General features: G+C 43.1%; 1 long non-coding RNA gene across 2 annotated transcripts; it reads left to right on the forward strand.

Moving 5' to 3' along the window:
• The first annotated feature begins 5,500 nt into the window (after positions 1-5,500).
• LOC133351703 (uncharacterized) lies at positions 5,501-13,929 on the forward strand. 2 transcript variants are annotated; one of them, XR_009756212.1, is made up of 4 exons: positions 5,501-5,676; positions 7,729-7,831; positions 9,191-9,453; positions 11,673-13,929. It is a non-coding gene; the product is annotated as an uncharacterized LOC133351703 (long non-coding RNA). The 2 variants fall into 2 exon arrangements; XR_009756213.1 differs by lacking the exon at positions 9,191-9,453.
• Positions 13,930-15,039: the final 1,110 nt, after the last annotated feature.

The following is a 15,039-nucleotide window of genomic DNA, read 5'->3' on the forward strand; positions in this document are numbered from 1 at the left end:
TGCGTTCAATTACATTGAGATGAACGTTTGGGGAAAAAAAAACTTCAGCCATTTTCAATTCACTGCTAGAAGTGTGGGTCAAATGCCACATGGGTCCCCCTGGCAAAATAAAAATAGGCCTGTTGTTGGCCCCTCTTTTGTACGGGCTTGAGGCAGATCGCCTCCCTCTCTGGGTGGCCCTGGTTGTGCTGGTAGAGTGTGGGTAATACAATCGCAAACATTTTGTTGTTGCATCTTAAAAGAGATCCGTGTTAATAACGCGTTGTCACAGCCAGTAGGCTTCCCTGACGTGGCATACACAGAGAAGAGCCAAATGGGATGCTGTTCACTCCCAGTGTAAACCTTGAGTGTCTGCAGACGTGTTATCCCAGGACAAACTCAAATCACAACTTCCACACTTTTCAACTGGCAGTTTAAATATTGAATCGTGACCCTAGAGACCTAGACTCACCACATTAGATACAGAACCTCCTACTAAGATGAATCTAGAAGGTGATTCACAGATAATATACACACCACAAAAACTATGGTACAGGGAGCAGCGGTCTCAGCTTTTCATATTCCTATTAATGGGGCCGTGGTATTCTCCTCTCCCTAGAGACCTAGACTTACCACAGTAGATACAGAACCTCCTACTAAGATGAATCTAGAAGGTGATTCACAGATAATATACACACCACAAAAACTATGGTACAGAGAGCAACGGTCTCAGCTTTTCATATTCCTATTAATGGGGCCGTGGTATTCTCCTCTCCCTAGAGACCTAGACTTACCACAGTAGATACAGAACCTCCTACTAAGATGAATCTAGAAGGTGATTCACAGATAATATACACACCACAAAAACTATGGTACAGGGAGCAGCGGTCTCAGCTTTTCATATTCCTATGAATGGGGCCGTGGTATTCTCCTCTCCCCTTGTCACTTGATTCTAGTGAGCAATGTGACCTGAGATTCTGCCGAATCATTCCGATCTCTCTCCTTGGGATCTGCCCAGGGTGCTCGATACAAATTCATTAATCATCATTCAAACCTTCTTGCTTTGAGCTCCATTCTTCAACTAATCCTTAAAACTTCATCTGTCTGACAGTCATTAGGACCGTACAGCTGAGATGATAACGAAAACCTGTATCGGTATAAAGCCACGATGAGCTCTGACATTGTCAAGACATTTCTGTTGTCGTGGATTGTGGGTAATAAATGATGAATAGAAATAAAATAACTGTAGAGTTCACGCAACAGGCCTGACTGTGCTGGTTTGACTCAGAATTTCAAAACCTGCCCAGAGTTCACCTTGCTTAACAGATGCTTCTGCAAAACATGATTTCATGAAACCCACAGACATGAACCCAATTCTACTGTACGAGTAAATTAGCTCAAATAAATTAGTATTTGGCTGCTATACATTTCCACGTGATAAGCCACTTCGTTGTCCTATCATTTTTGGTCAGATCGCTTCTGAAAAAAGCTATATTGCTCAGTGGGCCTGACCTGGTAAAAAAAACATTTTTTAATGACATTTATTTATTTATTTTATGATGTGCCAAAAATTAATCGTCAAACACTCAAAGAAAATTTACTTGGGTGTTCCTGCGTTAACTTGAACTGCAAAACAATATAATGAGCATATGAGGGAGCTCGCATCGATGAGAGGCGTAATGGCATCTGATGTTTAATGCATTAACAATTACAAAGGTCATTGAACAGGGGAAGTACCCGAAAATACAACGCTCGATATCTGATTTCACTGTTTACGGATGTGAGAGAAGAGTTATTGGTATCCAAGGCCGCCACACATTCATCACCACACATTGTTTCAGGGCAAGGTGTGGATGCTGCGGTTATTGCACTACGCCGTGTGAACCTGATGATCTCCTTTGGATTCCCAGCCACTGGCTTCTACCCCACCCACAAAATTATTCAGTTTCATGTATTAGGTACTAGCTGTCCTACCCGGCTTCGCCCGGGACTTGGATCCACCACGCCCGGCCGCCTTTGTCTCCCCAGTGGCGATGTTCACACACCACACCAGTTACTCGTTTGAGGCCGAGTCGACCTAGGGGAGGGCACAGGAGCGGTTGAAATAATTGTTACCGGTGGTGGCCGTGAGCGGGAATCGAACTCGGGTCGCGGGGTTCGTAGCGCGGCGCACTAGCCACTACACAACAATGCATGACGCTTCCACATGCGCGGGTCACGTGACAGATTTGACGTCACAGCTCACTTGCCGTGCCAAAAATATATACATTATTGAGCCCCCCCCCCCCCCCCCCAAAACAAAAGTGTATTTTTATCATTTTTGCATGGTGTACAGTCTGGAGAGTACCCACATGGCAAATTTGCAGTTTGTTGCATGTCGGGAAGTACGCTAAACATTTTGAACAGACACATAATCACAACTTTGCCTTATATATATGGAGATAGCCCTGTGAGCCATGCGGCTCTTGACTCGGGCGCAACCGCAACAAACAAAAACATGAACAAGGAGGATCTGGTGTATCGGCTTAAGTGAACAAACAAGTGTTGCTGGTGTTTCACATTGATCTGTGCCCCAGCAGATCCCTGAGGTGTTTGCTGCTGCGGAACACACGTCAAACAAAGACCGGTCACTGCATCGCGTGGCGCTTTCAGATGCGCTTCTGTGGCCGTCTGGAACGCTCTTCCGCCCGACATTAGGAATCCACTGGGAACAATGTACTTTTAAATCTAGATTTAAATTTAATTTCTTGAGAACTGCTTATTTTGTGTTTAGTTTGTTCTCATTTCCCGCACCTCCGATTAGCACGGTTGGCTACGTACGGTGCGAAAAAAGTTTAACACACATAGGCGTGGTTCCTTTAAAAAGTTGGAGGTCTTCTTTGTAACTCCTTAGGATATGAGAATTAATAATAACTTTTGTGATTGCCAAGTTTCATGGGTGGTATGCCTTGTTCGTAACAGTCCCCATGGTGTATAGTGCAGTCTTCAAAGAATATTCTCTCTATGGGACCTTTTTGATAGTATCAAAATTATGAAAAGTATAAGAATAGGCTTTACCCTTTGTGGAAATCAAACAGGTGTTACGATTTAAATTTCGATATAAAGCTTTCGTGACTGCAGGGATTCATATTCTTGGTTCTTTCAGTAAAGTCACGTAGAAGGGAAATGACAAAAGAATAGAAAATAAAACAATAAAATTATCACGACGTTTCGATTGCAACACAAGCAATCATCATCAGGTGTGAAAACCGCAGGTGTTACGATGTTCAACACCAATTAGACACCGTTTTGAAAGACATCAAGTCTGCATTAACTGTGCGTACTTGTGGCAAAACATGCAAACATAATATTTACCCTTCCTCTCTGGCTTCTACTTCTCTGGCCTCTATTATTTGCAATATTTGCTATTAAGAAGGGCCATTGCCCCAAAACGTCACCTATTATCTATTATATGTCCTTCCAATGCCACAGTGTTATTGACGAATGCGTTGAGTTTTCAGAAAGATTGATGTCCCGCCAATATATGGTGCAGTGTGTACTCACCGACCTGCACTGACAGGGCATGAATGGTGTATCCAAAACAAAAACGGATTTGCATATAGTGTACACACCCTCGCTTGAACTTGACACTGATCGTCACGTCTTTTTTTGTTTATCAGAGACTGGAATGCTCTGCGAACTCAGTGTACGACTCTTTAGATTTGAGTGAGAATGTTCCATCTTGATCTATCTCCGGTGTTTGACGAGTGAATGGAGATCACATTATCATGACTTTATTTTAACCTTGGGGGGATTACCACATTTCATTTCTAGGGGGTGACAGTGCACACGTTTGAACACCTTGGTATGCATTTCCTTTGATCAACATGCAAACGTTACTTGCATGTTTATATTGTTGAAAAAAACGGATAACCATTGTCATTGTAACATACGTACATATATGTTCATATATACAGTATTAACACGTAGCTACAAATGTAGGGAAATGGCTCTTACCTTGCCTGCCCTAAAAAGGGCCACTGTCCAAAACGTTGGTCTACTTGAGCCATATTTTCTGTTTTGAGCCAATGCTGATGATTCCGTTGTCTCTGTGCTTTCACACAATGGTTGTCCTTCCACTTTGTGTTGTTACTCACGGATTACTGCTCTCTGTGTGTGATCCGTCTTTATGCCACCAATCCACCTTGGGGGGGGGGGGGTTCAGATTATCAGAATATGAATGTTTATTTATACTGGAGAAATCCGATGAGCTATGAAGCTCTTGATGGGGTGGGTCAGAACGTTACAACAACAACAATATAATAACACGATAGGAGTGAAGAGTATAGGAAAGGTAAGCGAATCACTAAAACAAATATACAAATTAAACGAAACTATTTTATTTTACCAGGTAAAGCCCACTGAGCTGTGGTATGTTTACCCCGATAGGTTACACGCAATATCTGTAGGAGCTTCATCGTAAAGTAAAAAGAAAATATGTTTATTTTTATTTTACCAGGTCAGGCTCACTGAGTTTTAGAACTTTTTTCAGAAGCGATCTGGCTAAAATGATATCTCAACGAAGTTGCTTATCGTGTTCAAATATAAAGCAGTCAACTGATGTAAGTAATCTAAACGCATGCATATGAGATTGTTCATGTCATCCAAAGTTCCTAACCTGTGCTATGTTTACCCCTGGTGGGTACACGTGACATCTCTAGGAGTCTAGGGGCTTCCTGAGACGATTTGTGTAATGGGGGCGGTGACCATACCACACGTTTTGTTTGTGGGCTATGCCGGGAAAGTCCCTGGTCTCACAAAAGGCTAGAACAGGGGTCGGTAACCAAAATAACAAGAAGAGCCATTTCTTTCCAATTCGGTACAAAATTCAGTATTTCAAGAGCCGCAATGCATCTGAGTACATACTGTACATACGTACATATCGTCAAGAAGCAGCCCGTAAAGAGCCGCATGCGGCTCCGGAGCCGTAGGTTGCCGACCCCTGGGCTAGATAGATATATTGCATATATGTTTTCTGCTTTTATATATTCTGTTACTTATATTCGCTGAAGTGATGTTAATTATTATGTTGCGTTATGTATTATACAATTTGGCGTTGAAATAGGACCCATGTTCCTTGGAAACGGTCAAGAAGCATTGGTTCAAGCAAGCCTGGCTACCGATGAGAAGCCAGAATTTGCGTGTCATAATGGATCGATGCTGCGAAAATGATGCAATCCCAGAATGCTGTATGCTTGACGACGAAGCGTAAACTCATTTTTTTGTTTATTGTGTAGTGGACTTTGCTTCTCAGAGGAGTAGGTGGGAGACCCCTGAGCAAGCGGTAGGTTGCGACCAATGTCAGATGGAGCCACTCCATCCCTCCCTGCGTGGGCAGTGACAGCGATGGAGCTGACGTAGCCGTGTTCACGCGGACGGGGGCTGACACTGCCCGAATGAAAAAAAAACAATGACGTGGTTTCTGGTTGGTCACTGGTTTCCACGCCATACGAATATTAGCATGAGCCAGTGCCCATGTATTGCAGTGCCTAAGAACAGTGGCACATTGAAGCGTACCTCTCAAATCGTGGGGAAGCAATCGGCTGTGGTGAGCAGATCTAAATTAAAACAATTTCGAGCCCTTTGTCAATCCACTGCTGAGTGAGGCCCTCAAAGACGCCACCGCCGACCATGAGAGAATAAAGTCAGGGCAGACAGGTGAGTGGGCACAATGTGGCTATACGCCGCGTTGTTTGAGGAGTGCTGTATCCAGAGTGCTCTTGTAAATGTCAACTGGAAGTATAAAAGAAAACATACATATGGGTTTGAGTGATAAATTGCACTTGACAAGCTGTTTTACAATATATATGTAAAGTCACATAGAAGGGAAAGACAGCGTCTGAATGACAGACCTGTTCTTCACCTGAGGACGGCTGCTTGCGTTGTGGCCGAAACGTCGTGAGAATTGTATTGTATTATGTTTTATTTTTATTATTTTATTATTTCCCTCCTATGTGACTTTACCGAAAGAACCAAGAAGATGAATCCCTGCAGTCACGAAAGCTTTAAATCGAAATTTAATATATGTAACTTTGGTACGTCTTTATTTTTAAATCCTTTATATTAAGTTCGTTTGCTTGCTTACTTGCTTGCGCGCTTACGACCGTGCAAATCTTTCGGTCGTTTTTTATTATTTCAATCCTTTATATTAAGTTCGCTTGCTTGCTTGCTTGCGCGCTTACGACCGTGCAAATCTTTCGGTCGTTTTTTAACCCACTTCCCGTGATCCAATCGAGCTGACATTTTCCACACAGACTCGTTGTGCGTGACAATTAATTTTCGTGAAAATTTTTGCTAGATTTTACACTTTTTAGGAAATTTGTTTTTATATTTAATTACCAATTGCTTAATGCTGCCAGGCAATTATCTGACCCATAGGTGGCAGCCATCTCAAGCCAGAGGACGAGAGGACTCTAGCCGCCACGCATATAAAGGATTCATAGTGAAAAACTTTGTTTTTACGGGTTAATTTTTACTTATACGTCTTCATTGTGTTACATTTGAATATATACTGATCACAGAATTGTATAAACACACTGAACATTACAGATATAACGTACACAACGCGTAACTTTGTGTGCAATTTTACCTCGGCTTAATAATAATGATAATGTTTGTGTGCAATTAATTATCTCAGCTTAACCTCATATTGTTTTAAAACTCAACATGTCTGTGAATAACCCGACCTTTAAATAAATAAATATGAAGTTTTGGGCAATAGCACTTCTTCAAAGCACATGATTTATGTAGTTTATATACGTCCAGTGCTGATGAAGAAAGGCTATTACCAACTACACCTATTACATATATTATTTTCTTTAAAGGCAGGGTTATTGACAAAAATGTTGAGTTTTTTTTTTATAAAAGTACGTGTACACCACTGCCAACACATCTTCACGAAATAATGTTTATCATGTTTGTGTGTGTGTATATGTGAAGCCGACTGGGGTTACTGGTTATTTGTATAGCTACTCCGAATGTGCTTGCTAACACATAGGCACTGGTCGTTGACGTCACGTTTTGTTGCACGCGAGTATAGAAATGAATAACTCTAAACCTAATAACGTAAGATGCAATACCTAACATTGTTGACATTGTACGGGATTACAGTTACAACTGCCAGTTCAAGTGGCATTTGTAAAATATATCCTGAAGGAAGTGCTGTGTTAATCTCTCTGATATGTTATATATTTTAATAACATTTTGTTAAATAATGTTTCACCTTAAACAAGTGCATGTACTTATTTATGTAACCAGAATGGAACTTCCTCTGAGTGTTGTCAAGCATTACCTACTCCAATTAATTTTATACTCTAATCATTGTTATCTCAACAATAGATGAAGGTGTATTTTGGGGGCCTAGACCAGAAAAGCAGAATAGCAGTTACGAGATAGTTCTCGGGGGCTTTCTTCGTTCAAAATGTAGTATTTATTGAAAGCTCTTCTAGGAGTCGAAGTTGACTTCACCCCTTCCTGCATTTGAGGGCCCAAATGGCCGCCATTTTGTTTCAAGATGGTTGGCATCTACCAAACAATATTCTCATTAGACTGACAAAAGTGTTCTATTTAAGAACAAAAAATTGAGAATTACGGTCGCCAGAGTGCTGAAAGACAGATAGGCAGATGGGAATTGTGATTTCATTACTTTTATACATTTTAATGAAAAGGCTAATATTGTATGTGTCTGTTTGATTTTTGACGCATTTACAGCTTTTTCAATAATCCACTTTCTGGATAAGAGCATCCCCACGTCTTCCGTGTTATTTGACCATACTTCACCACGCTGGTCAATCCGGGTCAGCAACACAGAGAGGTATACTACAGCAAAGGATGTTTCTGAGCTGCACTCTACTGCCCACGACAACCTATAACAAGATGATTGTCCAGCTGGTTGTAGCATGGTTAGAGCTAATCTCCCTCAATCGTAAGACTTTTAGTTTAAATCCCTGTTGTGAATAGACTCAGCCAATCAACCCTATGAGGTTGGAAACATCGGTTATATGCTGTGGACATTCACAAATTTGGTCAACATTATTGAAGTGCCCTCTTAATAGGAATATGTAATTTTCAATACCGATTCAGGTCTAGTAACAGCATACCTGTCAACCCATAGGTTTATCCGTATTTTTGTGCAGGGAAATTTAGTTCTCAGGTCCATACGGCGTACAGCCATTTCAATAGGGCAAAAAAGATTGTACCACTAAATAAAAAAATCGTGGGTCAGCGTTTTTTTTTTACTCTGGAGCGTAGCAATCCCCGTAGCAGCCAACAAATTTGATCCAGAATTAAGAGGCTCTTGGTACAGATCATGCGCACAAGCTACATTTCCACGTCCGGTTTTCCAAACACAAGCCACGGTACAGCACAGCGACACTGGCAGCGTTACTTTCTGCGGCGAAGAAGGCGACATGCGCGACGCCGACAGGTAGACATTTGAAAGAGTGGGAGAGCCCGACCTATGCTCAAGGGCAGTACGCAGGATGGGTGCGGACGTTTGTTTGTGTTTCATCCTTGTGATGGGACTTTGTAGGATGAACGTTGATATTTCTAAGGGTACGGGGTGACCAATACGGTCTGCATGAGTCTGTAATAAGGTACGCACTGACAAGGGGTTCACAGGTATGTAACAGGGGTGTGTAGCAGCCCTTGGTTTGAACAAATAAGCTGAATATGGTTTCTCAAAATGTATTTTATATTTTTCTAAAAATCAATGTGTTCCGAGGCATCACAAATTCACTGTTACACGATACAATACTGGCCAAGAAAATGTATCTTACGATGCCATGTCGATGACGGATTTTCCGAGAATGTTATAATAAATAAATAAAACTCCAGAGGAAATACCACTTCAATGAATACTTAGTGTTGTGCTGATTGTCATGGCATGATTGGCAGGTGAACAGCTCAACAATGTACACATGAAAACAGTGGTATGCCCAGGGGGAGGGGGTAATCCCCCTCTACACCCCCCCCCGTGCCCACCACAACTTTAGAGACCCCAAACTTTTTAGAGCCGCCTCGTCATGGGACATTATTGGTATTTACTGTAGAAAATATAATAAATCTATATATATAAAATCGTGCATGTCTGTCTGTCCGTCTGTGTGTGTGTGTGTGGATTTCGGACCATACGCACTTTCATTGGACGGCGGTTGCCCCTGGCAACGGCTAGCGACGCCTTCGCCGCTTTCATTGGACCTGGCAACGGCTAGCGACGCCTTCGCCAAGGGCTGCAGTTTCATTGAACGGCGGTTGCCCCTGCCAACGGCTCCGTAAATAATTCAATAATAGCCATTACACAGTATTGTTGGAGCGCTGAGCGGGGGGGGGGGGAAGGCACGCCACCCGTACCCTGCCTCTGCCGGCTGCACAATTTTGGCGAGGCCGCAGGCTCTGCACGCTACTAGGCCTCGACACCCACCACGCCACTCTGAGGTAAATTCATCAAAGTTTATCGTCCTCTTCACTCCACCCCCACCACAATGTGTGCAATTAATATTACTTTTAAACCCAACGCGCCAACAATCGATTATTTAAATGTTCACTGTACAAATAGTCATTAAGCTGGGTCAGCGTACTGCCAGTCTATCATGTAGACTGTAGCCTGCTTATTAAGCTCACTGAGCGTACTGCCACTCTATCATGTACACTCTAGCCTGCTTATGAAGCTGACTGCGTGTACTGGCAGTCTATAATGTGGACTGTAGCCTGCTTATTATAATCGATTCTTTATATGTTCTTTGTACAAATAGTCATTAAGCTGGTTGAGCGACCCCAGTTCGATTCCAACTCACGCCCACCACCGCTCACGATTATTTCAAACGGACCTGGGCCTCCCCTAGGTCGACTCAGCCTCAAACGCGTAACTGCTGTCGTGTGTGAACATCGTCACTGGGGAGACAAAGGCGGCCGGGCATCGTTGATCCAAGTCCCCCGCGAAGCCGGGTCATGTGTATGTGTGTGTGTGTTTATGTGTATGTCTGTGTGTCTGTATGTATGTGTGTATGTATGTGTGTTTATGTGTTTGTGTGTATGTGTGTGTGTATGTATGTGGTTTTTTTTGTATGTCTTTATGTGTATGTCTGCGTGTCTGTATGTATGTATGTGTGTATGTACGTGTGTGCATGTGTTTGTGTGTATGTATGTGTGTGTCTATGTATGTGTGTATGTGTTTCTGTGTATGTATGTGTGTGTATGTGTTTGTGTGTATGTGTGTGTATGTATGTGTGTGTATGTGTTTGTATGTGTTTGTGTGTTTACGCTCGCATTACACAAATGTGTTGCAGGTCTAAGGCGTTCCTCGCGCACCATTGCCGCTTTATTATTTCAGTCGTTTACTGCCGTAAGCACCCTCAAAGTCGTGTGTGTCTGCAGCAAGCGCGTGTATGTGTACCTATGGACGCGCGCGCGTGTGTTGTGTAGGGGGAACGGTAGTGTAGTGCTTAGCGTGCTGTCTGTGTCTGTGTGTGTGTGTCTGTGTGTGTGTCTGTGTGTGTGCATGTGTGTTGTGTGGGGAGCGGTAGTGTAGTGCTTAGCGTGCTGTCTGTGTGTGTGTGTCTCTGTCTGTGTGTGTCTGCGTGTGTCTGTGTGTGTGTCTGTGTGTGTGTCTGTGCGTGTGTGGTGTGTGAGGAGCGGTGGGTGTAGTGCTTAACGCTACGCTGCGCTACAAACCCGGCGAACCGAGTTCGATTCCCGCTCACGGCCACCACCGGTGACGATTATTTGAACCTCCCCTAGGTCGACTCAGCCTCAAACGAGTAACTGGTGTGGCGTATTAACATCGCCACTGGGGAGACAAAGGCGGCCGGCCGTGGTGGATACAAGTCCCGGGCGAAGCCGGGTAGTACAGCTAGTGTTTTATTATTAATGTAGGTCCGCATTTAACAAGCCTGAATTTTCTGGATCGCCGCCCCACCCACCCATCCCTCTGGGAACTTTCTAGATCCACCTCCGCATGGGAAATCCAACAGAGCAAAATTTCACAGCAGATATATGCTCAGAGTTAAGCATTGCCTTTGGATCGCGGAGACATTTGGAAACGCACGGTATAGTTACAGCGGAGGCCAATAAAGGTGCAAAACCCTGAGTGGTAACAGCGACTTGAAAATGGAAGGAGAAACCCTACCACAAGTAGTTTTATGGTTTGACATTTTATTTATGAGTGGCAGAACACTCTATATAAAAAAAAATCGGTTATACATTCCTTGCTAAAGAAACACCTTGAGAGAGAGGAGACTATCTATACTCTTTGGTTCTTTCGGTAAAGTCACGTAGGTATAAAATAAATAAATCACGACGTTTCAGCAGCAGACCATGCTTTCCCACATGATGATGGACGCTTGTGTTGCGCCCGAAACGTCGTAATTTATTTTATTTTTCTACCTACGTGACTTTACCGAAAGAACCAAAGAGTATGGATTCCTCCAGTCACGAAAGCTTCAAATCAAGATTGAGAGGAGACTGTCGTGGGTGAATGCACGGAATTAACATGACGATCATTTAACTGTTGATAGCTTTCAAACTGTTGTACTCTGTTGATATTACAATACGCAATTATCATATTTGCTCAGGTAGCCAGTTGAATTAAAACCAGCCCTGGTGTCCGTTGACGTTATGCTTATCATCAACCTGTGGTGCGATCTTTATCTTTTCAGAACATCTGAAGAAACATCATCCCCCTTATCTCCCCTACCCCCATAACGAGTGGTTACCAAGGGGTCAGTGTTTCATCCTGGTCGCATTGTTGGACTCTGCAAGTTGCCATCCACTAACATAGAACATATCTGCCATCCACAGATTTAAACCGTCTTCAAATATATCTGGAACATATCAAAAACAACTAGAATGCATGTAAATTGCATGTCAAATGAAGACATTAATATTACACTTGATGGCAATAATTCTACTCAAGTAGAAGAAATGCACTACTCCACGAACCGTGATGAAAATATTACAAGGCAGCTTCATCTGCGCGACAACGGTGGTGCCCGGGAAAAGAATGAAACCAAAATAACAAACGTCTCGAATTCTCAAGAAACGATCGAAAGAGCGGACGCACTTAACACGTGTTCGTCGGGGGAGAATAGTCAAAACAGACTTGTCGCAATGGGTACGGCCCCGCTGCCTCTCGTTCAAAACCCTCCTGAGCCCACAGACGAAAAGTTGTCTGCCGCGTTAACGATGAAGGGACATTCGCATCGCACGCCCTCCTCTCATCTCGTCTACCACTACACGGGGACTCATCTTGGCCCACCGAGTCGACGCGGAACCTTCTAACGGATAAGCAAATGTTGTGAACGAAGAGTTGCCACGCCTAGAAATGACCCCTTGCATCTACGCAAAAAACAAACTGTGGGTGATCGTATATAATTCGATTAATGTACTGTGCTGTACGCTAATGTCCCTGTTATTCTAAATATCTGTGGATAACAATATGAATTTACTGCGATGTACACTGTAGTATAGTGTGTAGTGTAGCATTTTTGTTGCTGGATCCTTGACGCTTTCGAAACTTCGGCCTGTGCTCAGAAACTTAAAAAAGACTAATTGGCCCAATCTTTGCTGTATTCTGGCCGTAATATCGCCACCAATCCTATGCTGATATTGTTTTACTCATTGGTGCACGAGTGGCCCAACAACGCCATTTTGCTCGATGTCCATCTCTGTGCCAATGCTTACGCGATGTTCTGCAATGTTGTGGGGCATCATCACGCTATCCATTCATTTCAAATATGTACCTATTTTCCCGCATATAGCCCACATATGCATATAACCCGCAGGTGCATATACCCCACAAAAATAGCGTTTTGTGTAAAACAAATTTCAGATAGCCCGCACCTCCGTATACCCCGCATGCATTCATATATTTAACGTCGTAAACGGTTATTACACTCGGCTTGCAGTCCACAGGTCCGGCTCTCCCATCTACCAGCCTGGCAGCTGAAGCGATCGTTCAAGTTTCCAAAATGCCCTTTGCCTCTGTCCACCCAGCGGTTGGGTAGACAACAGTCAGTCGGTCAAAAGGTCGCACGTGGTTGCGTAAAGTGTGGGTACTCGCCCCTCTTCCGAGATGTCTGGCGAGCGTGGGAAAGTAGACCAAACGACTCCTCGTGGAGGCCCTTCCTCCTGCATTGGCACGAGCAAAACCTTTACCGTTTATAGTTTCACACATACACGAGCTGCTCTGTAATAAGCATTTTAGATGTATTATCTTTATTTGACACTCAAATCACGTGTCACTAATTTACTCTGCATCGCGCGCTTTCAGATGCGCTTCTGCGGCCGTCTGATGTTAGGAAACCACTTGGAGCTATGCACTTTAAAATCATCTAGATTGAAAACTAATTCCTTGATAACTACTTTTTTTGTTTAGTTTGTTGTCCTTAGCACGGATGTATACCTATGAAAGAAGTTCAACATACATACGTACATTTGAAATTGTTTGAAACAACTAATGTAAACGTGATATTTCATTAGCATTCTCCAAGTAATCTGCATAGCATGTGTTGTGTTAAAACACGTAGATGTGGTGTAAAAAATAAACTTTGATTGCTTTCTGGATGATTAGGACACATCGTGTGCATACGTGACATGGTCAATGTGTGATTTATGTGTCCAAAATAAGTGTTTAGTTTTAAATAGCGCCGTTCATGACGATTGCGTCCCAAGATCGAAGAGGGACCAGATAACCTGAGTGACAGCCAGATGGTGAGCCGGCATCAACAATTAAACCAGGCCTCTACCGTCTTCTGTATATTAAGATGTTTTCAGTCAATTAATGAGAGGTATTGCATGTGAGAGGAAATCGGAGCACCTGGAGAAAACTCCCGCGTGCGAGGGGGCAATGCTCTATCCTATACAGAAGGGAAAAATTATGACTTAAAGCTTTCGTGACTGCAGGAATTCATATACTTGGGTCTGTTGGTAAAGTCACGTAGATTTGTTAAAAAAAATAACTAAAAACTACGACATTTCGATCGCAATACAATACGTGACTTTACCGAAAGGCCCAAGAATAGGAACAAATAATGTCTGCACTTTTTTGTAATGACGCCCACGGGAAGGGAGTTCGCAACAGTTTGTGCGATCCACCATTTTTTGTCGATCCACTTGCTGGATGAGGGCCTCCGCACACCATGTAGATCGTGGGAGATATTTGATCATATTTTCACCACACTGGTCAGTACGCGTTGGAAAATCAAAGGGAGCATAGATGTCAAAGATAGTACAGTTAAACAGAAAATATAATAAAGACAAAGTAGACTGATTTGAAGCTTTCGTGACAGCAACAATCCATACTCTTTGGTTCTACGTGTCTTTACCGAAAGAACCAAAGTGTATACAAAGTACAGTATACTGTTTAAAGTAGTAAAACATGAGCACCGCAACAAGCCTGCACCACCACTATCGTGTACCTTTAGACACCTAATGGACCATACAACGGATACATACCAGTGGCTTGTAAACTCTTAGATGTCAGAGTTGTGAAATAGATAAAAACTCACCACTCGCATCGTGAATACTCTTTTTTAACAAAGAAATATATCATCAGATGTTTCAGGTAATGGTCCTTAGTCTGAGCACAGGGGGAAGCTATATTGACTCATAGCTATAGCACCATAATTCTCTTCTTCTTAGTCTCCCTGCCTACGTTCTCACTCCCCTCCCAACACATTCTAAATTCGTCGGCACGGGTTTTCAATCCCCCCTTTAATTCCCACCTCTTCACCACCGACTTCATTGTCTTCCCGTCTACTACACCAGTCTTTAAAAAAAATAAACGTTGGTGTTTAAATCTATCTATTGCCTTCCTCCACCTCGTCTCGCCTCTCTCATCTCGGTCCACGTCCCCTTCCTCGCGTCCTCTTCATTCCCCATCTTCTCTCTGCTTCTCCCCGCTTTACCTAATCTCGTTTCCGGCCCTCCCTCCTTGACCCCCCCCAACCCCCCACCGAAATCAACTTCCCTGTACATAAGTAGTCTCTCCCCCACCCCTTTTAACCTCCTTCTGTTCCTCTCTTA

The sequence above is a fragment of the Lethenteron reissneri genome, chromosome 38 (assembly GCF_015708825.2).
Source record: "Lethenteron reissneri isolate LAM-NWPU_2019-01 chromosome 38, ASM1570882v1, whole genome shotgun sequence".
NCBI lineage: Eukaryota > Metazoa > Chordata > Hyperoartia > Petromyzontiformes > Petromyzontidae > Lethenteron > Lethenteron reissneri.